This window comes from Bos javanicus, chromosome 26, assembly GCF_032452875.1.
Source record: "Bos javanicus breed banteng chromosome 26, ARS-OSU_banteng_1.0, whole genome shotgun sequence".
Taxonomy (NCBI): Eukaryota; Metazoa; Chordata; class Mammalia; order Artiodactyla; family Bovidae; genus Bos; species Bos javanicus.
In genome coordinates, this window is record NC_083893.1 from 48,600,683 (window position 1) to 48,627,060 (window position 26,378).

At 52.0% G+C, this 26,378-nt stretch overlaps 1 protein-coding gene across 9 annotated transcripts in view; it reads right to left on the reverse strand.

Moving 5' to 3' along the window:
* Window positions 1-26,378, reverse strand: part of EBF3 (EBF transcription factor 3) — a 118,134-nt gene that overhangs the window by 83,945 nt on the left and 7,811 nt on the right. The window lies entirely within an intron of this gene.

Here is a 26,378-nt window from a genome sequence, read left to right on the forward strand (position 1 = left end):
GATTTTTAAGTCAAAAATGGACTCAACATAGTTCTCAACTGAATTAGTGCATAAAAGTTCTTGGTTTTCCCATAAACACTGAGATTTCAGAGTAACAAGGTCCAGAACATTCTCCAGGCAGTGGTAACACAGCAAAGCATCATTGGTCTAAACAGAGAGAGGAGATCCCAGAGGCCTTGAGGCCACAGAGATGAGGTCCGGTCTGCTTCACGCAACAGCAGCCTGACCCAGGGCCACCCCGACAGTGCCTCCCGTGGCCGCACTCAGGCACTGGCGGGAGCTCATCACCTCTGGGACCGTCCTTCTGCCCAGGCTGAAAGCTTGGAACCTGGGGTAGTGCCTTTCTCTACCGTCCTGCCCTACTTCTGGCCGTCACTGCCCTGAGACAAGGCCTCAGACTCCTGAAGACAGTCACATATGCCATCCCCCAGGTCAGGGCCCTGGAGGCTGAGTCACAGACAGTGAGGTCTGGATGGTAGGACCACCGACCTGCCCTGTCCCCTGGAGGGGTGGGGGGCTAGTGCACTCAGGAAGGAGCCAGAGATGGAGTGGAAGAATCCTTACATGGTGAACTAGACTTCTGCTCCATCATTTACACATCGTCATGTGCTTTTTAGAGACCTTGACGTTCCCAGCCCAGCTCTGCTTTGCGTCTGCTTCTGCAGGGCGCACTCCTTCGGCTACCAGAAATACACTGAGCGGGCAGGGGGGTGCAGGGGGTGGACGTGGGATGAGCTCTAACAGGAACTGTCACCATTCGGAGCCACTCCACCCACGTCCTGGAAGCACATAACATCCAGCACAGGAAGCGATGCCTTAGGTCAATTTCAGATGCTAATGACTTACTCAGAAACCTAACCGATGTGTAATACATCTGAATCACTGTAAAAAGGATCATAAAAATAACTGATGCTCAATCTACAAGTTCTTTGAAAATACTTATACAAAGATGCAAAAATCACCTATAAACTTATTACACACAGCTAATCACAATTACTGGGGCTTCCCAGGTGGCGCTAGTGGTAAAGAACCCGCCTGCCAATGCAAGAGACAGAAGAGACGCGGGTTCGATCCCTGGGTCAGGAAGGTCCCCTGGAGGAGGGCATGGCAACCCACTCCAGTGTTATTCCTGGAGAATCCCATGGACAGAGGAGCCTGGTGGGCTACAGTCCATGGGGTCGCAAAGAATCAGACACAACTGAGTGACTTGGCACACACACATGCAATCACAAATGCTAGTCTGTTTCCTCACAGGGGCTTCCCAGGTGGCTTAGTGGTAAAGAATCTGCCTGCAATGCCAGAGACCTGGGTTCGATCCCTGGGTTGGGAAGATCTCCTAGAGAAAGAAAATGGCAACCCACTCCAGTATTCTTGCCTGGAGAATCCCATGGACAGAGGAGCTTGGCAGGCTACAGTCCACAGGGTTGCAAAGGGTCAGACATGATTGAAGTGACTTAGCATGCACTCTTATTTCCTCATAGCTCCTTATCCATGTATTTTTAATTGGGATCATAGAGTATATACACCTTTATATCCTTTCCACTTCACTGTATGCAGTAAGAATGCTTCTGATTTATTCAGTAATCTACATTTTAAATGGCTGCCTCATGGTCCCTGGGATAGGACATAGGGCTGCCTACTTTTTATCGTGATAACAACACAATGAACCTCTTCACTCATAGATCTGCATTGCTTTATTGGCAATTCTCTGATCTGTCATTGCGTCAATACTGGTTGACATGGCCATTCCAGTCTCTCCTGTAGACTTTTCATTTCTTTCGTTTTCTTCTCGACATCAGCGGTTATGTTTTGTCACATTCACAGCTAGTGTCGTTAGTGGGAGACTGAGGAGCCCCTGCAGGCTGAGCCTCTCGTGGGTCTTGAACGAGGGTCCCCCAGCAGTGCCCGGCCAGAGACATGACAGCTTCATTCCTGGAAAGGATGGTGTTTCACTCAGCCAGTGGAGAGCTGGGACTAATATGGACACATGCAAGGCTATGCAAACATTTGTAGGAGAACGGCCTCCTTAATAATGCATCGTGAAGACCTGGTGATGAGTTGTTAAAACACATAAGATGGGAATTGAATTTAAAGCCAAGACATTCAAGTCGGTAACATATCTGGGTGGGTGGACCCCTGACCCGTTCTGAGAAGGCAAGCCAGACGCCTGGCGCCACATTTAGCCCCCGAGGGAGGCTCTCCGAGCGTGGTGACTGGATTCAACGTGGCTTCGTTAGGACACACACGGAGCTATTTCTCTGCTAGGAGAAGAGGGTCTGCGCCCCTCAGCGGCTACAAAGGTGTCACAGAACTAGAGGCCACACAACTACAGGCTCACTTCTGGCTGTGCACAGAACAGCGTTGAAAGCAGAAAAGGTAACACCCTGGGGATACTTTTGACAGGAGGTCAGCCTGGGCCCGGGTGCACTCTGGGGCCTCCCTTGGAAAGGAGGGGAGGTCTGCACGCGGCTGTGTGGCTCTTCGTGTTCACTGCAGACCCCCATAACCACAGGGGACCCCACACAGCCCTACACACCCACCTGCCCTGCCGTGGTGACATTACCTGTCATCCCCGAGAACTGGGCCCCCAGACAGTAGACACCAAATAGCTCCAACTGTTGGCTGGCCTGTCCAGGCTGGCCGTGAGCTGTCTGAGGGCAGGGCCCATGGTCCGTCTCGTTCTGGATGGCTCCTCTCAGGCCTGATGCAGAGCCGAAAATCAGAAATGTGCTCTGAATTTTAGAAAAAACATGGGCGACTTTCATCATGCCCTTTACCACTCTTGTTCCAGCAGCCTCGGGACAGCCAGTCTGGGCCCGCTGGCCGCTCCAGCCACAGAGACGAGGCAGACCAGATACATGCTGCCGCTTTTACACAGAGAGACCTACCGGCCCCCCGCCTCCTGGCCTGCTCCAGCCGGCTGTCCCCAGACCCCTGAGCAAGGCAGGAGGGGGTCTCGTCCCCTGAGCGGTGCCCTGAGGGCTTTCCAGGAGAGCCCAGCTGGTCTCTGGGGAGCCCCTGGGGCCTGGCACCAGGTCGGGCCTCTCGAAGGCCCGCTCCCCAGAAAACACAGCTGTCCTGAGAGGGGACCAAGCGTGATCCAACAGTCCTCTGCAGCCAGTAAGTCCAGGAGACTATGTCCATCTCCCCTGATGTGGGGCCCACAGGGGTGGAGGCAAGGGCAGCGTGCAGGGAAGCTGGCTGCCCCGCCAAGCATGAAGGCAAAAACGCCCAGCGGGCAGGAGCCCCATCGGTCCCTGGGAAGTCATTTGACTTTCTAAGTAACCTCTCCAAAGCAAGAGGCGCTGCAATCGCTTATCATAACTAAATGGGATCCAACGCTAAGTCGGAGGCCTTAGTGGATAACCTGGGGCCTTCGCTGGTGAAGAGTGGAATCAAGAACCTCAAGGGAAGAAGCCCCAGCATTGGGGAAGCAATCTGCTAGCCGCGGCCCCATTGCCTGGAGCCACGAGGAAAGGCCCTGCCCCGTGTCTTCGGGAGGAGCACACCCCATACGTCTCAGGGCTGCCACTGATCTGACGGTGCCACGCCGAGATCGATGGCTCCTCTCGGAGAAACTAAAGCCGCGCTTTCAAAGCTTCTATTTATCTGTCACCTTCACAGTATACTCCCATCGCCCGCAAGATCAAGCGTCACCGTCTCCAAGGCTGACGTGGGGAGCGCGGCTGGGAGGAGCACTGAAGCCAGGCTCCCCTGCCTGGCGGCCACCCAGGAAACACTCCACGGGGCGCATTTCACATCCCAGACCACAGAAACTGACTGAAGTCAGGCTGGCCACCACTGGGCCGACACCATGAAGTTCAAGAAACTGGGAAACTAGCTTCACCAGCCAGGCTGTGGCTGCAGGCTCGGGTTTACAGAAACAATTAGAAACAGCCGCCCTCCTCAAACACCGCAGCTGGCGCCTATAACCAAGACAAACAAACTTCGCCTGTCTCTCCTGTTTCCCTCTTTTTTTGTTCAATTTCAGAATGCTCAGTGTACCAACAAGGCTGGGGAGCATTTCACTCTTGACTGGGTGCGGTAAGATTGCTAATCAGGATTACTTGATTCAGTCAACACCGACTTCAATAAAAAAAAAGGCCCCCCCCCCCCACAAATTATCATAAATATAGAGAAAGAGCGGGCAACGGTGACAGGTGATTAAAATCTCATTCACTTGGAATCAGTCTGATTCGTGAAGGCGGGGGCAGTCAGCCCAGTTCCGCGTGCAGTCATCTTTGCGGGGCTCTTGCGAGGACTGGCACGCACCGGACCATGAGGGCCCCACAAACCAGAAACGTGGGGCCCCGGGAACAGGCTGGGAGGCAGGACCGCTGTGAGCCATGCGGAGTGGGGTTGCAGGGGTTTCAGGGGGCTGCTCGAGCCAGGAGGGGTGCCCAGAGGGGCACACGGAGAGTCTGGCTCTCAGCAGGAGCGCTGGAAACTCAAGACTGACAGTGAGCATTCAGAAACATTTCCAGGACTGAAACCAGCCTGCTCAGCATTAGAGACAGCATTCGACTGAGCCAAAGTGATTCCTTCACACATGAGAAGGAAGGTGGATCTTGAAACTCTCGCAAGCCACTGAAGGTGGCATGGATCCTTTTCCAGGCCCCTTGGTCTCTGCAGGCTGAGTCCCAACAGAGCTGGGGGTGTGTGGTGAGTCATTTTTAAAGACTGCCCCCCAGGGCCCCTAGATTTCTGTGCACTTCCTCAGCCCCACGGGGTCCCACTGTGTCCATCAGCAGCGTCACAGCCAGCAGGGAGAGGGCGAGGGTGTGGACGCAGCCTGAAGGGCACCTGGGCACCCCATCCCACCCGTGCCCTGCCAGCGCCAGCCACGGGGCCTCAGCCTGGGCATGGTGCCCCCAGCACGCTCCACCCAGTGGGCTGGCACCTGCCTCTCCAACCTGTCCCCTCCCCCACCTTCCTTCTCACAGCTTCCTGGCTCAAGGGAGGACCATCCCGAGATGGAGACACAGCCCCCTGCCATGACCTCACTCACCAGACTCGAAGTGAAACTTACAGACCCCAACTCAATCTGAGTCTCAGAGAAGCAGCGAAGAATGCTTCATGCTAAGTATGTCCCACGCACTATTTGGGATATACCTTTCCTAAAACGTTTCCATGCTTCTGTGAAATCCAGATTGAACTGATGGTCCTGTGCATTGTGAGGGCCACCTGAGCCCTCCCTGAGCTGGCCCCCTCCCAGCCCTGAGCCTGAGGGCACCTCCTCTGTCCCCTCAAGTCATCTTCACCCACAGGACCTGAGAGGCCTTCCCGCCCTGCAAGCAGAGACACCATTTACTCCTGGTCTGGCCCAGGGGCTCAGGGCAGCCCCACCCCACCCCCTGGGGACCAGGGGCAGCTCCTGCCTGAACAAGGAGGCCTCCTTCTCTGGCATTAGCCGTCCTTAGTGCCCTGGAGGCTGGTGTCTGGTGAGTGACAGCTGTTACTTGTACACAGTAGGTGCTCAGTAAACACCAGCTCCTCTAAATGGGCCCCTGGATGTGCACAGGGTCCCGGGGGCACCTCTTCCTGGCTGTGCTCCCTTCCAGAAGCCCTCCTCTCCTGGGGACTGTTGAAAGACACTGATTTGCAGACTAGTAAGTGGCAGGCTTCTGAAAGAGATGGGAATACCAGACCACCTGACCTGCCTCTTGAGAAACCTATATGCAGGTCAGGAAGCAACAGTTAGAACTGGACATGGAACAACAGACTGGTTCCAAATAGGAAAAGGAGTACATCAAGGCTGTATATTGTCACCCTGCTTATTGAACTTCTATGCAGAGTACCTCATGAGAAACGCTGGGCTGGAAGAAGCACAAGCTGGAGTCAAGATTGCCGGGAGAAATATCAATAACCTCAGATATGCAGATAACACCACCCTTATGGCAGAAAGTGAAGAACTAAAGAGCCTCTTGATGAAAGTGAAAGAAGAGAGTGGAAAAGTTGGCTTAAAGCTCAACATTCAGAAAACTAAGATCATGTCATCTGGTCCCATCACTTCATGGGAAATAGATGGGGAAACAGTGGAAACAGTGTCAGACTTTATTTTCTGGGGCTCCAAAATCACTGCAGATGGTGATTGCTGCCATGAAATTAAAAGACACTTACTCCTTGGAAGGAAAGTTATGACCAACCTAGACAGCATATTCAAAAGCAGAGACGTTACTTTGCCAACAAAGGTCTGTCTAGTCAAGGCTATGGTTTTTCCTGTGGTCCTGTATGGATGTGAGAGTTGGACTGTGAAGAAAGCTGAGTGCCGAAGAATTGATGCTTTCGAACTGTGGTGTTAGAGAAGACTCTTGAGAGTCCCTTGGACTGCAAGGAGATCCAGTCCTGGGTGTTCAGTGGAAGGACTGATGCTGAAGCTCAAACTCCAATATTTCAGCCACCTCATGCGAAGAGATGACTCATTGGAAAAGACTCTGATGCTGGGAGGGATTGGAGGCAGGAGGAGAAGGGGACGACAGAGGATGAGATGGCTGGATGGCATCACCGACTCGATGGACATGAGTTTGAGTGAACGCCGGGAGTTGGTAATGGACAGGGAGGCCTGGTGTGCTGCGATTCATGGGGTCGCAAAGAGTCGGACACGACTGAGCGGCTGAACTGAACTGAGGTGGCAGGCTGACCACTGGGGGGGGTTGGAGTTCACTGTCCAAGTCCCACCCGCTCCTTAATCGCTGGCTCCTTCGCTCCTGTTGGGAAGGGGGTAGTCTCGGAAGCTGTGAACAAGGTGAGCCATCCCACAGGTGCCAAACAAGCCCACGTGTGGCCACAGCCCAGCTCCACGCTCACACCTTCACTGCCCCTTCTGCGGCCCGGCCGGAGGCCAGCAGGACGCATGTGGGGCCTGTGGAGCCAGACTGGCCCTCACAGAAGCCCAAGTTTATTCCCGAGCGTGAGGCTGGTCCTCCGGGAGGATCAGGATCTGGTCTGGATCAGGAGCAATCTAACAGAGCCTGGGGCTGCAGGTGTCAGCACCGTCCTCCACCAGAGCCGGCTGGAAGTGGCCTTGAAACCTCACGGGCTCTGGGCTTCCTCCCTCAAGGGGTCCGGGAGGGTCCCAAGCTCACCGCCTCAGCACCCAAGGCGGGGGCAGGGTGCCTCCAACAGGCGATCCCAGACCCTCTCAGCTGTCAGAGCGGGTGATGGGTCCCACCCCACCTGGCTCAGGGTGGCACGCAGGGCCCAGCACCACCGCCCGGGTGCAGCTGGGCACGTCTGTCTGGCCTGCAAACTCCCACCAGTTGGGACCACCCCATGGGCACAGCAGGGGCCCAGGCTGTGGGGCTCCAGCCCCGAGGGCTGACTCAGAACTGAGCACACGCGGACCTGCACAGGGAGCAGCAGACACGTGCACCCCTGCCAGGCTGGGGGAGGCAGGCCGACACCCCTGGGCCGGAGCTACTCACAGCCTGCCGCTGCACCTGCACAGGCAGGTCTAGGACACGGTCCCAACCTCAGCCCACGGCTCCGGCGTGTGGGCCATTGGTGCAGACGAGCCCAGGGGTGGACCTGCACTCGCCAAGGAGCGCTGCCTCCGGGAAGCTCCAACAGACACCTGTCCAGCCAGAACACAGCCCCGGCCACGCCAGCCCCTCCGACACTAAGCACCCCAGTTACACCAACCACCCCGGTTACACCTGCCATACCTCCCATTCCGGCCACACCAGTTACACCAATCACACTAGTTACACCTGCCACACCCACCTCACATTACACCTACCACGCCCACCACCCCAGTTACACCTGCCACACCCACCACCCCAGCCCCTCGTACACAACCACCCCAGCCCCTGCCACCCCATAACCTCAGGCAAAGCCAAGAGAGCTCCTAGTCTCCCAGAGGGTTTATCCACGTGGTTGGATACATGTGTGTGCTTAGTCGCTCAAGCCTGTCCGACTCTTTGCGACCCCATGGACTGTAGCCTGTCAGGCGCCTCTGTCCATGGGATTTTCCAACCGAGAATACTGGAGTGGGTTGCCATTTCCTTCTCCAGGTTTGACGCATGAGAAGAGCTCTAAGCCGGGGCCCACCCAACCCATCGCCAGCTCCAGACAGGAAGCTGGGAGACCAGCAACTGCAAGGAGGAGCACGGGGGGTCCCTCGGAGCTGGATGGGCATCTGGGAGGAGGCAGCACTCGCTCAGACTCACACCTCTGCACCTGGGAACCTGGAGTCCACCCGCGTCAGCAAGACCTCAGGTTCTGAGGCTGCAGAGAGGCCCCCAGTATGAGCAGAGGTGAGGTGGTTTCCATGGCAGCGTCCAGATGAGGCCCCTAGGGCCTCGGGAAAGGGGTCCCTGAGAACAGAGAGACCCCGGGGACACAGCAGTGGGCGGTGGTAAGAAACGTGAGCCAGACTTCCGTGCTGTGTCGCAGCCCGCAGGACGCCCGGCCTGGTGGTGCAGCTGCTCCCCTGCCTCCCGAGAGCCCTGCAGCATCCATGTGTCCGCCTGCACTTGTCAACGAAGGACTGGCCGGAGCCCCCGCGTGCCTGGGCAAGGACCACACCTGCGGTCCCTGGGAGAAGAAAGACCACCCGCCCCTGGCCTGCGGGGTGGCCTGGGTGTGCCGGTCCCTGCACGGGGGCTGGCCACAGCTCAGGTCCAGCAAAGACCCTCTCCCTCCCCCCACTGCCCACCCCCGTGCCAGCCATCCTGGGCTCATCCCACGGCCACTGGGCACTGCCCTCAGGACGCCTGTGTCCTTCCCAGGCTCAGCTCTCGCCAGCCCCCGCCCAAACGACAACTCCTGAGCGATTTCCAGGGAAACACTCCATCCCCACATCTTTCAACCTTAACAGGTGGAGCATGATGAAAAACCATCCTTTCCCTAAACAATGTTACTTTCTCTTACGTGGGCTCAGGGGACAATTTTGATAAAATATATGATTCAAAACACTTTAACGTAGCACACATTATTTCCTGTGTGCTCACTGGCACGCCATCCACAACTGTGTCTCAGAACCATACAAACTGTAAAGAGACCAGAACGACAAACGGCCTTCAGGAGAAGGACCTCTCCTCCACCCTCTGGTATGTTTTCCATCCAGGGCGGCTTGGAGACGACGCTTTCCCAGGGACCCCTCCAGGAAACGGAAAGCGTTTCACTCTAAAGTGAAACTCTGTGTGTGTGTGTTTTTTAAGTTGGTGGGAGAAAGAGGGAAACGATTAAACAAGCAGGTAGGCAATGGGCCATCGGGGGCAGCCAAAGGGCTATCTTCGCCCGCTGTCGGCCGAGGGGAACGATGGCCCGTGGCTGGTGGGCCAGGGGCTCCTCCACGCCGGGTTCTGGCCTTTGCACAAGCACTTAGAGACCCCTGAGCTGAGGGAGGGGAGGGCGCAGAGCTCTCCCGGGCGCAGCCTGGGGAGGCGGGGAACTCGGGGGGCAGAACCAGACCGGACCCACTGAACAGCCTTCTGGATCCCATCAGACTGACAGGGGATGAAGACACAGGCTCACGGAAGTGACCAGTTGGCATCTGATAACTCAATTATCCCAACTCGATCCTTTCAAAGCTCCCGGAACCTCTGACCTGTCCCACACAACAAGGCCTCTTTGTGTCTCTGCTTCAGATGGACACAAAGCCGCTCTGCTGCACGAAGTAGCTCAGGAACCTCGAGTCCACTACATTTCTGAAACAGATCATCTCTGCCCCCCCAACCCTCCAGCAGACAGTACCTACAAAGGGTGAGGACACAGACAGTTTCCTAAGACTTGCCATTCTTTGCAAGAGCAGAAGAGCAGAAACAAGGCGATTTAAAGCTGACTCCTTGGTTATTAAGAAGCACAGAACCTGAGTGGAGGCCCTCACAATCCCCACCACCACCCCGCCAGTCACCCCCTCCCCCACCGCAGGGGTCCGCCTGTCACTTTACAAGTGACCGACTACACACGGAGGATCGCGTCAAGCCTGAAAACAGCATCACGGTTTAAATCTACATAAAACCTCAAGACTTCATTGAAAATAAAAAATAACCAACAACGACGATCAAAGATGTCACGCCCGCCATTGGGTGATGGATGTGAACTTTCCTACCCATCGAGGTTCGTGCTGTGAGGGTTTCATTTAAAGACGCGCTTTTTGTTGTTGTGTTTGTCCTGCACTTGTTTGTTTTGCCAGATCTGGTGAGGAAATGATTCAAGGGAAAGCCAGACCCGGCCCGGCCAACTCTGCTGCAATATTTGCGTTTTTTTTACTGAAGACATCCGTGGTGTTATAACTTCACACCTCTGCATTTCACCATAGACCTAATCAGACTGAAATCCTTTGCGCACTTCTCACTGATAAAGGGAATGAGAGGTCCCACGTGGAAGCAGAAACCCTCCAGTGTCAATGCAGAACTTGTGTCGCACACAAGCTGATGCTAGACTGCGTTTAAATTTTTCACAGGTGAAGAAAACGGAACCAAACTTACAACTGCTCTTACAAGTGATGTTTCTAAGTCCAGTATCCTGATAACTTACAAGCAATTCGCCAAGCCCCATGGGCACCTCTTTTCCTAGAAGAGAGGGTCTTCCATGTCCCTCTGAGAAGGAGGACATGGCAACCCACTCCAGTATTCTCACCTGGAAGATCCCAAGGACAGAGGAGCCCGGCGAGTCACAGTCCAGTGGGTCACAAAGAGCTGGACATGACTGCGTGACTAACACGCACACACACGTCCCTCTGGCTGCATGTCCGACCCTCTGTGACCCCATGGACTCTAGCCCACCAGGCTCCGCTGTCCATAAGATGCTCCAGGCAAGAACACTGGAGTGGGGTGCCATTTCCCCCTCCAGGGGGTCCTCCTGACCCTGGGATTGAACACGCATCTCCTGCATTGGCAGGTGGATTGTTTACCACTATCACCAGCTGGGGAGCCCCCCATCTGGCAGCACCCACCTCTAGAGAGCACCGCTGCTGACATCCCACCCCGTGAGGGGATCTCCATCAGACCCGCTTCTGCGCCCCAGCCCCGAACACCCACCACTCCAGCACACAGCAGGACACAAATGCCCAGGGTGTCCACACAGCAGACCCGACCAGCACGGTGCACACCTGGCTTTGCCACACGTACCATCCACAGGCCCCTGCCCCTGCCACACAGACCTGGGAGGGGGGTCCCCTCCATGCACGCCTGTCACACGCAGCCCTCACCCCTACACACCCCACTCTGGGATCTGCTGAGAAAGGGCTCCCCTAGATCAGTCCAGAAGCCCAGCTCAGAGTCCCTGGGGCCGTGTGACACGGGCCCACACAACTTTCGGGGATGTGCAGGGGTAGGAATGAATGAAGGGCCCCCTTGGCCTGGGCTCAAGTCCCTGTTGCGCCCCTTCCCAGATCAGTGACATGAGATGACCTCTTGACGTCCCCAAACCTGATGAAATGACAATATTACAACAGGATCAGGGCCATGGAGGTGTAACTGGTGAAGAGCCCTGACTTCACACTCAGCAAACACGAGTGGCTACAATCACACTCAGCAAACACGAGTGGCTACGATCACACTCAGCAAACACGAGTGGCTATGATCACACTCAGCAAACATGAGTGGCTATGATCACACTTAGTAAACATGAGTGGCAGCGTGGGTTGGGTGGGGAGGAGACAGCCTCGCCCCTCCTGTGGGCACCCTTAGAGTCAACCGGGCCTCAGGAAGGGCCGCGGGGAGTCAGGCCCAGGCTGTGCGAGACGCACCCAGCCCGGAAAGAGACCAGTCCTCAGACCAGGACTGCCTCTGACGCCCAACTCCAGCTCCCCCAGCCAGGGGCACCCACGACTGGTCACAGCAGACTGACCCGGACGGTGCAACCCGGCGGACCTGCACCCTGGGTCTGAGGCTGCCCATCGACAGTCAGGAAGGAGCCCTTCTGCTCCCTGGGACCCTCTTGGGAAAATTGGGCGGCAAAGCACAGACATATGCTGTTGTTGTTTAGTCGTTAAGTCGCATCCGCCTCTTTCTTTGCAAGCCCTCTTTGCAGCACGCCAGGCTTCCCTGTCCTTCACTACTATCTCCTGGAGCTTGCTCAGACTCATGTCCATTGAGTCAGTGATGGCATCCAACCATCTCATCCTCTGTTGCCTGCTTCTTCTCCTGTATGTATTTTAAGTCGGGAGGGTGAAATGTCCTACCTTGAGGCAGGTTGAGGTGAGGTAAGTCAGCACAAACTCGACGGCTGGCTGGCAGGCCTCGGGCCGGACCATGAAAGGACCCACAGCAGCTTAGGGAGACTTAGCAGGAGTGTCGGTTTACAGGGCAGCCGTGCTGTCAGGAGGCCGGGCTGGGGCTCGGGGGCCCCGCTCAGAAGCGGGAGGCATGAAAGCCCGGGAATGCATTTCTGTCCCAGCCCAGCCAGTGCACTCAGCTGCCAGGCGGCCTTACCTTTCTAGGGGGCCACGGGCTGCCCCCCAGGGGCCCCATCACCCAGGAATGGCCCCCAAGCCCAGGCTGGGGCCATGGAACTGCAGGAAAGGTGGCTCTAGTCCACAGCCGTGGGCCCCTGGGAGGCAGCGGGGGACCTGGGCCCCAGGGTTTCAGAAAGCAGGAGTGGGGAGGCCATGCCTCGGGGCCCAAGGGCCAGGCCATCTGATGGAGGTGCCCAGGCAGGTGGGCAGAGAAGAGTGGTGGGAGAGATGAGCAGGACTCCACCCGGAGGGCCACCAGAGGGAGGGGACAGGCGGACATGGCGACCCTTGGAGGCATCCGAGCAGGAGGTTTCAGGGTCAGGCAGGCTCTAGCTGGATCCCTGGGATGGGCCAGGAGCTGGGGAGGCACCCACGAGAGGCTCGGCCAAAGTCAGCCCCCGGGGGGGAGCGCGCACACATGGGCTGGTCATCCACAGCGGTGCAGGGCACCCCCATTACAGGGGGCTGGGGCTCACGGGTCAGATGGATCAGGACTGGCAGCTTCAGGGAGGGCGGCCCCCAACGCAGGCTTGGTGGTCCCAGCTCCCGGTCCTCAGTCCCTCCAGCTGCAGGGCCCGTCACTAGGGGAGCCTGGCCCCCCACCCAAGGCACCCGAGCTTCCGGGGACCTCCGGCCACTCACCGCAGACTTGCATTTACAGCCACGGAAGCCAGGGGAGGCGTGTCTCCTTGGATGCTGAGTGATTTTAGACCATCTTCCCGCCGGGAAAACCCCGGCTGGGTGGCCGGCCCAGGACTCTCTCCGCTCTGCCTGTTTCCACCCCAGATGCGTTCACAGGAATAGCCCCCCTCCCCCCAAATCACAAAAACAGAGAAGCCATCTAACCCCGACGCTGGGGGAGGGGGGTGGCTTTTCGGTTCATTCCAAGCAAAAGAAAAACAAATCTAAGTGTCACCACGGCCACTTTCCCAGGGCTCCCAGCCACCGTGTGCCTGAAAGGCAGCCCCCAGGACAACAACGGGCACCCCCGAGCTCCGGACCTGCCCTGTGAAACTGACCTGTGAAGCGGGTAATTCAGGCCCCCCCGGGGTGGGGGTGCGGGGGGGATGGGGGGGGGGGGTCTGTCTCTTCCAGTTGGGGAGTGTTCTAGAGACAGGATCTCTGCTCGCGAAAGCATGCAACCATAACATTTATTTCTTCCATATAACGCTTCCTGTTTGCAAATCTGGTGACCGCATTTGAATCCATCATCGACAAGATCTTATTTTTAAATGAACCCAACAGAAAATTGTATTAAATATTTACAAAGGATTTTAAAAGACCAACATAGCTATTCCTCCCATGCACGCGGAACCGGGAGGGGGCGGGGCGGGGGGGTGAGGGGAGGCCCGTTTTTTGTGCAGAACGATTGGGTAACAGGCATCTGCTTGGAAGCTGGTCACCTGGGTCGGCCTCTGACGCTAACCACACAGCAACGTGAGTTCAGCGGACCTCAGAGCAAGATACGTTCTAATCTAGGGTGCTTTCTTATTTATCGCTGTCTAATGGGTGTTTTCCTCCAGGTTCTAAAAGAAAGGCTGTCGAGAAGACAGGTTTCGGTCCTCTGGCCTCCACTGCTCTGTCCTCCTGATGGGAAGTGACTGTAAGCTCCCCCGGCTGCACAAAAAGCCAACTATTTCTTCCACACAAACAAGGCCAGTCAGGGTGTCTGCACGCTGCCAGGAGGCTCTTCATTACAGCGTGCCGGCCCCGGCGTTCCCAGTTGGAGAAGATTCCAGCCACTTTCCACAGACAAATAAACAGAAATACTTACAGGGGGACAGCCTTGTAGAACCGATTCCTTAATCAACAGTTAAAGAAGCAAATTGGATTTGCCCTATCACACACACACACACACAAAAATGAATTCCAGATTGTCGTTTTTGTCTTAAGCACAAGAAGGTTGTCTTAGAGGCTTGGCTGGGTAATTTCATTTTAAAAGTATCTCTAAAATTTGACATCCCTGGGGATTTGTGGTTTTCTCCATCATTATATAACTGTAAACTTCTGGATGTTAGAGATTGGATAATTTCTTTCAGCTGGACCTGGCCTCCAGCGCCCTTGGCTGTTCAGGATGCGCGCCAATGGCTGGCCGGCGTTACCAGGCGGGCTTGGGAACAAGGCGAGTCCCCAGCAGGCACAGCCAAAGTTCTAGCGTGCGATCTGCTCCTGACTGACTTTCCTAAATACAGGTTCTCCTCGCTCGGCTCTTAGTTAAAGGAATGGTTAGAAATTCTCTGGACCAGCTGCATCTATGCCAGCAAGCAAAAGACGACGGAAACACGCACGCAGCCTCTTTAAGGCTTTCGGGTTGGACCCTGCAGAGCACCTTTTCTGTGCTGGGTTCTGCGGGACCATATGTTCACACGGCATTATGGAGAGAAGCTGGCCTCCAGCACGTGACAGGCCTGGGCCGGCAGACCCAGCCGAAACTGTTCAATGCTCGTGAAACCCACGGCAAGCAAGGTGCAGCCTGCGACTCCAGGGGTGAAACACACACCCACCCACCCGCCCGCCCGCCCGCCCACCCCACCCCCAGCCTTCCTGCCTGTGTGTGATTTCTGAGTTGATTAACGTTTCATTTCTAGCGTTATGCTATCATAGCCTTTATGTTTTAATCCATTTCTCACAGCGTGGGAAAAGAAAAATATCATTATTCTAGTAATCAAGTTATTCCTGTGAAATCCTAAATAAAATGAGAATTTTATTAAAGATATTTATCTTATACAACAAGAACAAAATCAATTTGCACTGCCGGTCCGGCATCCCGTTACAATAACATTAAAATATACTGTTTATCTGGGGCGGGGGAGTCGTGTCTCCTTTCAGAGTGGTCAATGAGGACAGGACCACAGTGCACTTCGTTCTCAACAGTGGCCTGGCAGCTGGACGTGGAGGAGAGCATTTTTATTGTTAATCAATGCCAATCAATTCTGAGCCTTGATGTTAAATAGGGATCAATACCACTGGCTGCAGATGAGATCTGATTTCAATTGGTGAGCAAACCTGCAGAAGTTTTTAATCATCAGGTAAATCAAGACCTGGAACATAAGTCAGATGAATTAATACAGGCCGTGCAGGACCTCTCTTGCCACTGATCCAGCACAAGGAAATTTCTGTCATATTTCATTATCACTCTTAGGGCAAGCTGAAGGCAGCGTTTGGGGAGCATTTTCTGAGTGGGAGCTGGAGCGCCCCTCGTGCGGCTCACCGTGCCCCCTGCAACTGCAGGCAGCTGGCCCACTGAGTATAGTTATACGTATGCCCCATGAATCTCATTTTATGCGATTAAGATCCATAAAAATTCAATAGCTTTTCTTCTGCAATTCACATTTTACCTGGTGAAATATCATAAGAATTTCATTATCTTTGCAGCTGTTGCCTAGGATCAGGCAAAGGTTATTATCCCCTTCGAAAACACTATAGAATATGTACGAAAATGTCAGGAGAACTGGGCATTTAAAGCTTGATTTTTTAAAAGAAAAACACTGTCTGAAGTTTAGAATAAACTGTACTTGACATTTATGGACCATGATGCATTTCTCGGTAAACTGATTTTGCAAGGAAATTCTTTGAATTCGACTCTCTGGCTGGATTGTAAAAGGAAAAGGAAAAATGGGGAGGCGGGTGTTGGGGGTGGGAGCAGGGGGGTGGAGGTAAAGGTGAGAGAGGCGGGGGGAGGCCACAACGCAATTCAAAGCTGAAGGCCACCCCCCCGCCCCCTCCCCCCACCATCCACGTCAGACCATGCCGGGTTTCGTAACCTTTCAGATAACCATCCCAGGGAAGATAACTCGGAAGAACCCCAACCGATTGCCAGGGCCTAATCCTATGGATCATTCAGGCCCGTTTAAAGCATTTGAAGAAAAATGGCCAGTGCAAAGAAGGTGATTGATCAGAAAGCTCTGTAAATCACGCAGATTCGGTACAGTCCTCGGCCTCCACTGCTCGGGTTCCATCTAGGATGATAAATTAGCATTAGATGGGACCTAATGAGTTTACTAAACATTTGGGATTTGTGCTAATAAACTGGCTGGCTGTGAACTCGCAGAAGCAATGAGCAATCCCGGGGCTCCCTCTTATCTCTGTACATGACAGTTAAACCACGCTTCCAATCTGCGATCAATTCATCATCCGACACCATTGTACATTCTTCACAAAAAGATAATTACTGCTTCCCTGGATCAGAACACTCATATTTCCTTGGAATTGCAGGTCTTGATAGCAGGCACTGTCACCACCTCCTCCGAGCCCCACTATACAGCTCTATTTATGATCATTATTTTCGCCTAAACAAGCCTTTTTCCTCAACTTGATAACGAAACCTGCTATGATGAGAAGGGAACAGTTAAGGCATTGTTTCCTCTGTGGAGCGCTTCTGCGTTTAGTGGAGGCCGCTGACAAATATTTTATTCAGGGCATTAGTAAAAGTTTCCACTCGTTAGAAGATATCGCTTCCATTTCCTTCAGAAAAAAAAAAATCCTGTTCCCTGGCTCTGATTTGTTCAAACACAGAAAAGGAGTGCCAGTGAAGCAAGTGGTGTAACAGAGAATAAATCAAAACGTGATTAAAAAGGCCGGGGCGGTTTTCAAATCACACGGCCCTGGCGTTGCTGCCTCCAGGTCTGCAAGACCCTCCATCCCCGCCCCGCGCGGGGCTGCCCAGCAGACTGGTCAACTCTGTTTGACCCCTAGCACACGCAATAAATTACAATAACACACAACTCTGAAACAATGTAAATTAGTTACTGCTCACAGTCTAATAAATGGGAACAAATGTGTTTGGGGCTGGAGTAGGGTTCTGGATGCTCTAATTGCTGGGAATAATTATAATGGGTCTTAGGAAACACGGGCAGCAGTCACTTGTCATGACAAATGCCCCTGGCCCCGCAAATGTGTTTCTGACCACAGGACTTGTAAGAGCCAATTTTTTTTTTTTTTCCCCTTCAACTTAAAATACACTTAGGGACCTTGCCTTATTCACAATCTTGTGCGCAGGTCCTTTTAAAATTATAAAGCCAATCTCTCGTGTCATACTTACTATTCAGAACCAGGGCAAGTTTATTTTTACTGTAAAGCTTTTCTTAGATTGTCACTGGCCTGCCACCGGCTCCATGAGAGCGGCGAGTCCAGCACAAAAGCTTGGGTGACCAGCAGAAGACGCGGAGAATCGGTCGTTCACCGGGGCAGCGGGAGACAGACAACAGGGCCTCTTTCTGAGCCACACCTCTGGATGGGAGACCTCGCCGTTTATTAACTTGCATAACTCATTTATTTGTTCAAAGGAATGATCTTTGGGGAAAGGGCTGTTATATTCAGAAGCCGCTTGTCAAATTTAATAAATGATAGTTATTGCCATTTTTCTCCCCTGAAAGCACTTCCCCAGATCCTTCCCACCTTTCCCTGGGGCCCCCGCTGGCCAAGGACCAACGGGCAGCCGTGCCTCAGTAACTGATGGCTGCTGCCCGGTGGCTGGACCGGTCCGCGACCTCAGACGGCGGGGATGAGCTGCACGTCTGACCCAATCCCCCACTTATTTCCTGACCCAATCTTCCTCATGTCAGAGGACGAATCGCTTCATTGAGAAAATGGAAATGGACGGGGAGCTCCCTTTGGCAGCATTTCCAATCACCAAATCCCAGGAAGGAGACACGGGGAGGCTGCCGGGACCACCCCATCCCCGCGCACTGATCTGATTTACAAACCCTTCCTAATGCGAAACAAATGCTGTGGGTGTGAACTCATACTTAACCATAAAAACCCTTGCATTACTCTGTCTCGTATTAAATACCACATATAACTCTCAGCAGGTTTTATGTTGGGTTTTACTGTCAGCAATGGCTAAAGCCGGCCTAACATTTTGTTTGGCAATTAGGAAAATTTGTAGTTTAATTTATTAAACCAAAAAAGCCAACAACTACACTCAGGGCTGAATTCATTCTGCTTTTTATGCCACAGTGTAGCACATTTGCCTTCCCAATAATTTAATCATTCTCCTTTTATGGCCTGTGTCATTTAAATATTCCAAAAAAATATTATTTAGGGGGAAAAACAACTTTGAAAATAAGCACAGTTGAGTCCTGTCATGTCAGTAAATTCTTGGTGAAAAGCTGAAATGCTGTCATTTCTTTGGAAAAAGGAGTCAACTATTTCATTTAAACACAGGGCAGGACATGCAAACTTCCAAAATGACAAGAGCCCCACGAACAACATCCAAACGCCAAAACACCATGCACTGCCATAGGCTCAGGAGTCCATCCCCAACACGCCAAGACGGCAAGTGGAAGGCAAAATAATGTCCAGAAGCCTTTAAGAAGAAGAAAAAAGGGAAATGCAGAGAGTCTTGCAGTGGCTGTGGGGCCACAGAAACAAACGGAGGAACCTTAAATGTACATTCCTAAGTGAGAGAAGGCAGGCCGAAAAGGCAGCACGCTTGTAGGATTCCAACCTACAGTTGGAAAGCATGACTTTCTGGAAAAGGTAGAACTATGGAGACAGTAAAAAGATCAGAGGTTGCTGGGAGGGGAGGGGAGGGCGGGACAAAGAGCCAGCATGGAGGATCTTTAGGGCAAGGAAAGAAATGATTCTGCAGGACACTACAACAGCAGATACATACGTCTGTTAAAAGTCATAGGATATACAACACCCGGAGTAAACCCTAATGTAAACTATGGACTTAGTCACAACTATCCACATTGGCTCACCCACCGTGGCCATGCACCTAAGGCAAGATGGCACCAAGAGGGAAAGGGGGTGTTAATACGGGGGTCTAATTTCTGCCCATGTTTCTGCAAATCTAAAGCTGCTCTAAAAAATAAAGTCTATTAAGTTCTTCTAAAAATACTGTCAAAGCACTTGGGAATCTACAATCAAGTGCAGAGAAAGAGAAGTTAGCTTGGCATGGACCATCCCTGGGGCAGGTGTGGCTTCAGTGTCCTACCCAATGGCCACCCGCCTCCTGGCACCAGCCTGTGTCTCCGGCTTTCTGCCTGGCCACGGGAGGCCATTCTGTGGAGCTGGACATGCGGTTCTAAGCCGTGACACCTTGGAAGGCACATCTGCATGAACCTGGCAGAACAGCACGCGGGCACCTATCAACCACGGCCCCTGACGTTGAGAATCTTGGAAAACTTTGGGGACCCTTAAAGAGGAACCCCCGCTCCTCAATAGGATTGCACCCCCGACCCCTTCCCTGGGTCAAGGGGCTTTTTTGGGATGCTATTGAAAATAAAAGGGGGTGCCCTCCCCCCACCCGGGGTCTTTTCTGCACAGGCCCTGTTTCAGCCCAGAGTTGGGGTGGCCTGCCGCCCACCCTGCCCATCATCGAATCCCACACGTGCAGTGCGCAGACGTCAGTCACCCTCAGGTGGCCCCTCCATGCCATCCAGACTGGTCATTTCTGCCAACGCTGTGTGCTCTCAGAGCCCTCAGCAAGGATGAGCTGGCAGTGGTTCTGTGCCACTGTTGAGACCCTGTCCCCGCATGGCAGGCTTGGACGGTCCAGGTCGGTTTCCCTCCCCCCGCTTGGGGAATCCGTCATCACAAGGGCAAACGTTTTTCAGGCCCTTAATCACTGCCCAAGTTTTTGTCTGGCTGCTTTAACATGGCACCCTGCCCTCAGCTGCTTTCTGCTCAGAGCGAAGCAACGGGCAGAAAACCCAGGCGACGAGGGAGGAGGCGGGGCGGGGCGGGGCGAGGCGGGGGCGCGGCCGCGGCCGCGGGCAGCGCGGGCCCCTCCCCAGATGTGCGAGCCGCTCGGCCCGCGCACGGCAGAGACTGTCTGGAGCCGACTCCTTCCGCCAGCGGGGCCTGGGCTCCGGGTCCTACACCACCACCCCTGGAGCCCCTGCCTTTCCGCACATGTTAAACTCATTTCCTCGTGAATTACTGGGGAAGCCAGGCGGACCCCCCCCCCCCCCCCCCGCCCTCCGCTGTTCTGAGGGTGCCGGCCATCCACTCTGGCACCACGGCCCCGCGTGCATTTTGAGCATTTTCTAGCCGAGCAACTTCCAGTGAAGGCATTACAGAGGGATATTTTTCATTTGTTTTTGTTTTTAAAGGGAAAGGGAAATGAGTGATTCAGAAACAAGCAAAATATGAAAGAGCTGCCCTATTACCTGCTCCCCCCGCCCCTGCATCCAGGCCTCTGCACCGAATTGTTTGCAAACCCACTCCATGTATTCGGCTGACAGATCCTACTGACTTCTCTAAATCAACAGTTCTGCAAACAGTTTTCTCCGGCTTCTACAATCTAATGAACGCTAGTTACCCCCAAGTCTGAGGAGCTTATAAAATACAACCGAGAAAACCCATAACACATAAAATTCCTCTGCTTATTTTTCTAAATTATAGCCATATTTTTATTTGAAAGCATTAATAATACCAGCATAATGTCTCATTATATAGAGTTTTGACCACAAACATTTTTGGGAGATTTGCTCTGAAGATAAACAAACAAGAGGCACTTGTGTGCCGGCGCAGTGACGGAGTGAATGGTTTTCATTTTCTCCGAGTGTAAGCTCCAGAAGCTTTGCCAAGTACAGGTTAAGCTCCTTGAGTTTTCACTTCCTGTACCCCGACTTGTCAATCACTTCCTGTCTGCAAGGACAATTTCCATCATTAGAACTGGGGATTTTTATCTCCTGCAACGTGCCTCCCATTGCCACTGTGAGTTTGAATTCTGATCAATTATTCACCACCTTTGAAAGGTAACCGAAAGTCACCTCATCCACGGGCACCGCCTCTCTTCGGCCAGGGTCCCCGTCCTCCCTGGGGCGCCCCTAAATGCTCTGACAAGGCCAGCCTCTCCCGCTTTCTTCACAGCACGACAAGGCCTCTGGCCAGCCCCAATTATCTTCTGGTGCACAGAGAGTAATTATTTGCTTCCTGTAAGCATGCGTAACAGAACCCGGAGTTTGGACGGCTTTCCATAAGGTAATCCAATTCATCCAAACCATCCTAACACAATTACAGGCACTGGCGATATCTTTGCTTTTCACCTGATAAGCCTGCCACAGAGGCGCGGGATGGCTTGCGTCAACATACCTCCTGGACTATAGCTTCTGACAGCCCTGGGCCAGCCCCTCCCTTCGCCCCTGTATCTTCCTACCGGCTCCCGGCAGGCAGCTTCTCCCTGCACAGGCACACAAGCATCAGGGCTGTTTCAGAGTGTTGCGGAAGTCATGATGGGTGTGTGGCTGGTTTTAAAACCCGGCCTTCGGCGGGCCTGGCTGTGGAGTCCTCAGCCAAGCCAGGCGGCCATAAATCTCTGCAGGCCTCCTGGGCCTCGACCAGAGATGCAGGCGCTGGGCCTGGCGGTGGCTGCCCCAGCCGTGGCCGGCGAGTGCATGCTGGCATACGGTGGCGGGCAGCCTCAGACCTAGCGTGTGTGATGTCAACTCTCTAATCTCTGGGCTTCCAGGGAGAAAACATACAAAGTGGGGACTGTTCCCGGTGTCTCCCCGTTGCAATGAAAGCATGTCATTGTGGCTCAATAACGCGGCTCTTCCTTTTCTGTTTATTTTCAGAAGTTTATGGGGGAAAAAAAATGTTTAAAGGCTGAATGAGCACGCTGAACTTTTTGCCTCTCTCCACTAGCGTGCCAGGGAATAAAACAGCCATTCACACCTGAGCACCGAGAAGCCAAATGGGGCCGGTGCCAGGCAAAGTCAGATTCTTTGTAGCCACGTCGGCTCATCCAAAGTGTTTTCACCTTGCCAAATTTCTAGCCAATATTTTTCCTTCGCTGAAGCTCCAATGTATTAAAACAGATCCTGGACCAAAGAGCGTCTCAAACACACAGCCAAGACCCAGAGAAGGACTCGAGGATCCCAAGCCTGCCGCCTGATAATTATATTCACATCCTTCAGAAAACCGAGAAGGAGAAATTAACACCAAACTATAGTGTTTTCATTGCCTTATGCAGATGAAATGACAAGTTGTCGTTTAAGAAGTTAATAAACAGTCTCCGTTTTGCAGGTTATCCAAATGCTACTGCCTAGAAAACCTTGGATCCCTAAATGATGTGTAATTAAAATTATTTTTAAAATCCTCCTTGACAGGCCGGGGCTTAGCCAAAATGTAAATGACATTAAAGAAGACAATGAATTTCATTTTATTTAATGTCCCTTTTTGCAGATCCTCATTTACATAGCATTTTTAACAAAAGCGTTGACCTTATAAATGCTGGCATTTGTACAGCTCCCTCGGAGATGGATTTAATCACGCTCGTGCAAAGCCATGAGGGAGGGAGCCTTAAGTTCTCCGCTTGGAGATGGAGAAGGAATAAAAACATTGGGACTGGTCAAATGTTTATCCTCCCCGCTTCTGAAAACAGCCTGACAAGAAGATGTAAGGGGCTAGGGAATAGCCCGGTGCTGTTTGTAAGGCTTGGTAATAATCATACATAATCGTTTGGAAATATAGCTAATAAAAAATATAATGAGTGTTCAGCAAAATCGGCATTAGGCCCAAATTACATGATATTAATACTTGAACAGGTGCAGAAAGGCGCTTTAAATGAGGTAAATGAATAAAATGTCCCAGAGCACAACTGTGTGTGCTGACAAAAAGTCAATGCCATGAATAATTCAGCGAGGACCGCTGCCAGCAGAGGTCGGCTCTCTTTGACCTTTGTGACAGGAAGTGAAAGGAAACACTGTTGACTAAGAAAAAAGAGAGGGAGAGAGAGAGAAAGAAAGAAAACCTCCAGTAGGGTCTTCGGCTACCGTTCTGCCATCCCTTTAAAGGTGTAAACTTAAAACTTGTAAATGGATCAGAGGCAGGCTCTGGAGGGCTGCTGGACGGTGGGGGAAGTTGAACGCGCGGCCAGTTAGCGCGACCGACGAAAGACCATGTGAAATCGCAGACAATGAGAGGTTAAGTCAATAATATTTCTCTACAGCCCAGTGTCAATTATGTATAAAAAAATCTGAGGTCAGCTGAAAAGTATTTTCAGAGCCCACAGGGTTGAAATTTTGTAACAGCTGTTAAATATGACAAAACTCCCCCCACCCCCTTCAAACTAAAGCTATTCCAAACTCTGTATGAAAGAAAATGGGATAAACAGATGTCTGGCTTCCAGACAGGAAAGTAGGACAGACTTGGAATGATAAGTCTCGCAAACTCCATAGGCCCACGCCAGATTTACCGGGGAGGGGGCACTGCCCGCCGCAGAGATGCCAGGAGCAGGGCGTCGGAGACGACACCATCTGGACCCGCCCCGCGCCCCTGCCGCCCCCGACCGGCCTCTCCACCTGGCAACAGCTGGACCAGCACCTCTGGTCCAGTGCAGTCCGGCCCAGGAGGGGAGGCAGCCGCATGGACCCTCCCCGGCGCTCGCAGAGGGTCCAGGAGACACCGGGGTGGCACGGGAGGAGGGCGAGAGGCAGAGCGTGGTTCTGGTTTAGCAGCTACACCAACATCCTGTAATCATTCACAGGCCTTGGAATGTACGGCTGAAACAGGAGAGATTTATCTGCTCATAGTTGGGATCTGCGGACAATGGGTGTTCCTAATGAAGACCATCTGCTTTTGTGTTTTCCCAGAAAACATTATTCCATGAGGAAAATGATACTCCCACCCTTTTCAGCAATACCCTAAAAAAAACTGTGTGTATAGTATACACACGGGTACATCCATAAATGCGGGTATGCGTGCACGGGTGTGTGCACATACACACACACATATACACACGTGTGGGTGCGTGCATGGGTGTGCACACATGCATATACACGTGTGAGGCTGTGTACATGGATGTGCAAGTGTGCGCGCGCACACACACACGTGCCTTTCCCTCCCTGCATCTGGCTCTCTGCACCTCACCACCATCTACCACAGCTGCTGCTTCTGCAGCATCTCCTTTTGACTTTACAATGCTATGTTTCGCCTTTACTCTATCAGTTGTTACATTGTTTCAAACACACCCCCCCCATATAATTGTATTTGTGAAGCTATAAAAAAAAGGCACTGTTTTACAAGGAAAAATACAGTTAACGTAAGTGAAACCTGCACCATAAATTATAAGGGTTTTGTAATGTAAAATATCCTCATTCCCACCCCACTCTTTTTTACAGAGAGGCCTTCCATGCTGCTCGTGAGGATTTAATGCTTCTAAAAGATAACTAAACCGAATTGTGTAATTAATTGACTTAAGGCATCAGAGTCTATAGAACGTGATTTCCCTGCCAGAGCACGAAGCCCATTCTCTGCTCTCGTAACACAGACAAGCAGTCTCAACGAGCCGGAAGAGGCTCGGTGTGGGTTAGAACGAATGTGGGCCCATTGATCTCAATTCAGGTTGGAATTATTGGTTTATATCCTGAGGACAAATATGCCTTATCTGGTCAGAACCTGCTAAATGTATCCAAAGGCCACGAGGAGCCGGCAGAGCGCACTGTATATAATTCTTTTTTAAGCCAACTAACCAAGTGATGACATCGCTGACGGGGACCTGTAGACTGACTCACCGACCTGATGGGGTATTTTATTCTGCAATACTCAAGAGGAAGCCCAGGCTAGAAACTCAACATGAGCAACTAATTTCAGGAGGCAACACACACGCCACAGAAATGATTATCATTATGAAACTGAAACGCATCTCAGTTGCAAAAGACTACATCACTCTGAAGGTATTTCCCTCCTATTGGCATTTTTCTTTCTCTGATTAACACAAGTTGCCCTGGTGAACACTAAACTCTTCGTTTTCTGCCCCCTAGAAATACGCCTTAAACTGGAGACTGTGCCAATACTACAATCATTTCACAAAGATTTACATCAAGCAACAAAATGCAAACAGTATTTGTCATGATGAGTGACAGGTCTCTGAAGAATGCTAAAAATATACATTCTATTCGTCATTACATACAGCTATCCTTACCTTAAAATCCCTACCATGGAAGGTGATTAAAATTCCTATAAAATTGTCATATCTTGGAATTTAGAAGCACAGCAGATTTTTCATCAATAATTAAGACCTCCAAAGCATTTATGCCTGGCGTAAATGGAGCTGCAATCCTCCTTATTCAAATAAACTTGGTAAATCCATTAGCCAAATGTTTTTACATTTTTCGCTTCCTCTCATGCTTCCAGAATATCAAATGATCACATACCTCTCTTAGGTTAGAGAGGTATCAGTAATCTCCGCACATATTTTAATTAACCAAATATAAGACAGCATTTACTCAGACAAGAATCGAAGAGAACATTTCTGCATATCTAAGGAAGTTGTTTCCATCATGTGATAAAAACAGTATCAAGAGTCATTCAGTATCAACAGTCGATAAGTGATTGAACGTCGCATAAACCAAAAGCGATCTTGAGGGAAACGCGCAGCACCCAAACTGCTAGTTGGGTCAGCATGGCTACTTCATTACCATGCCACGCTGAAACCTCACGAGTTAAAAACAAGTCATCTTTTCATAATGTATAAACAACACAAATTGAGGAAAACTCAGAAGATGAAACCCTTTACCATCCTGCATCCGAGCACACACGCACTGCCCTTTCAAGCATCTTATACTCAGACAAGATTCCAGTAGCTGCTCAAATACTTTCTGCCATTCAAAAAACTAAAATAAATTCAGTTACAACACTCCAAGGCCGTATAATTTCCATAGCCACAACACTGAAAACAAATATAATTACATTGATTTTTGTAGTTCGAGTCCTATATAGTGTTGCACTTCTTCTCAGCTGCCTGAGTGACGGCCACAACTGGTCAACCCTATTTGATTACTAATAAGAGAGCTGTCCCTTCTGTCAGATACCGAACATTCTCCACTAAGCAAACAGCTATTCCAGCTAGTTAAACATTAGCATTGCTCTCCACTGGTGGCACATATTTCTTTAGGCTTAACTCATAGAGTTTTCCGGGTTTAATTTTTCAGACACTGGACAGCAAAGTTCATGATCAAAAGATAACTTTGTAATGAAAGCTGCTGAAATTCAACCCCTCTTCAAAACAGTCTGAACCTCT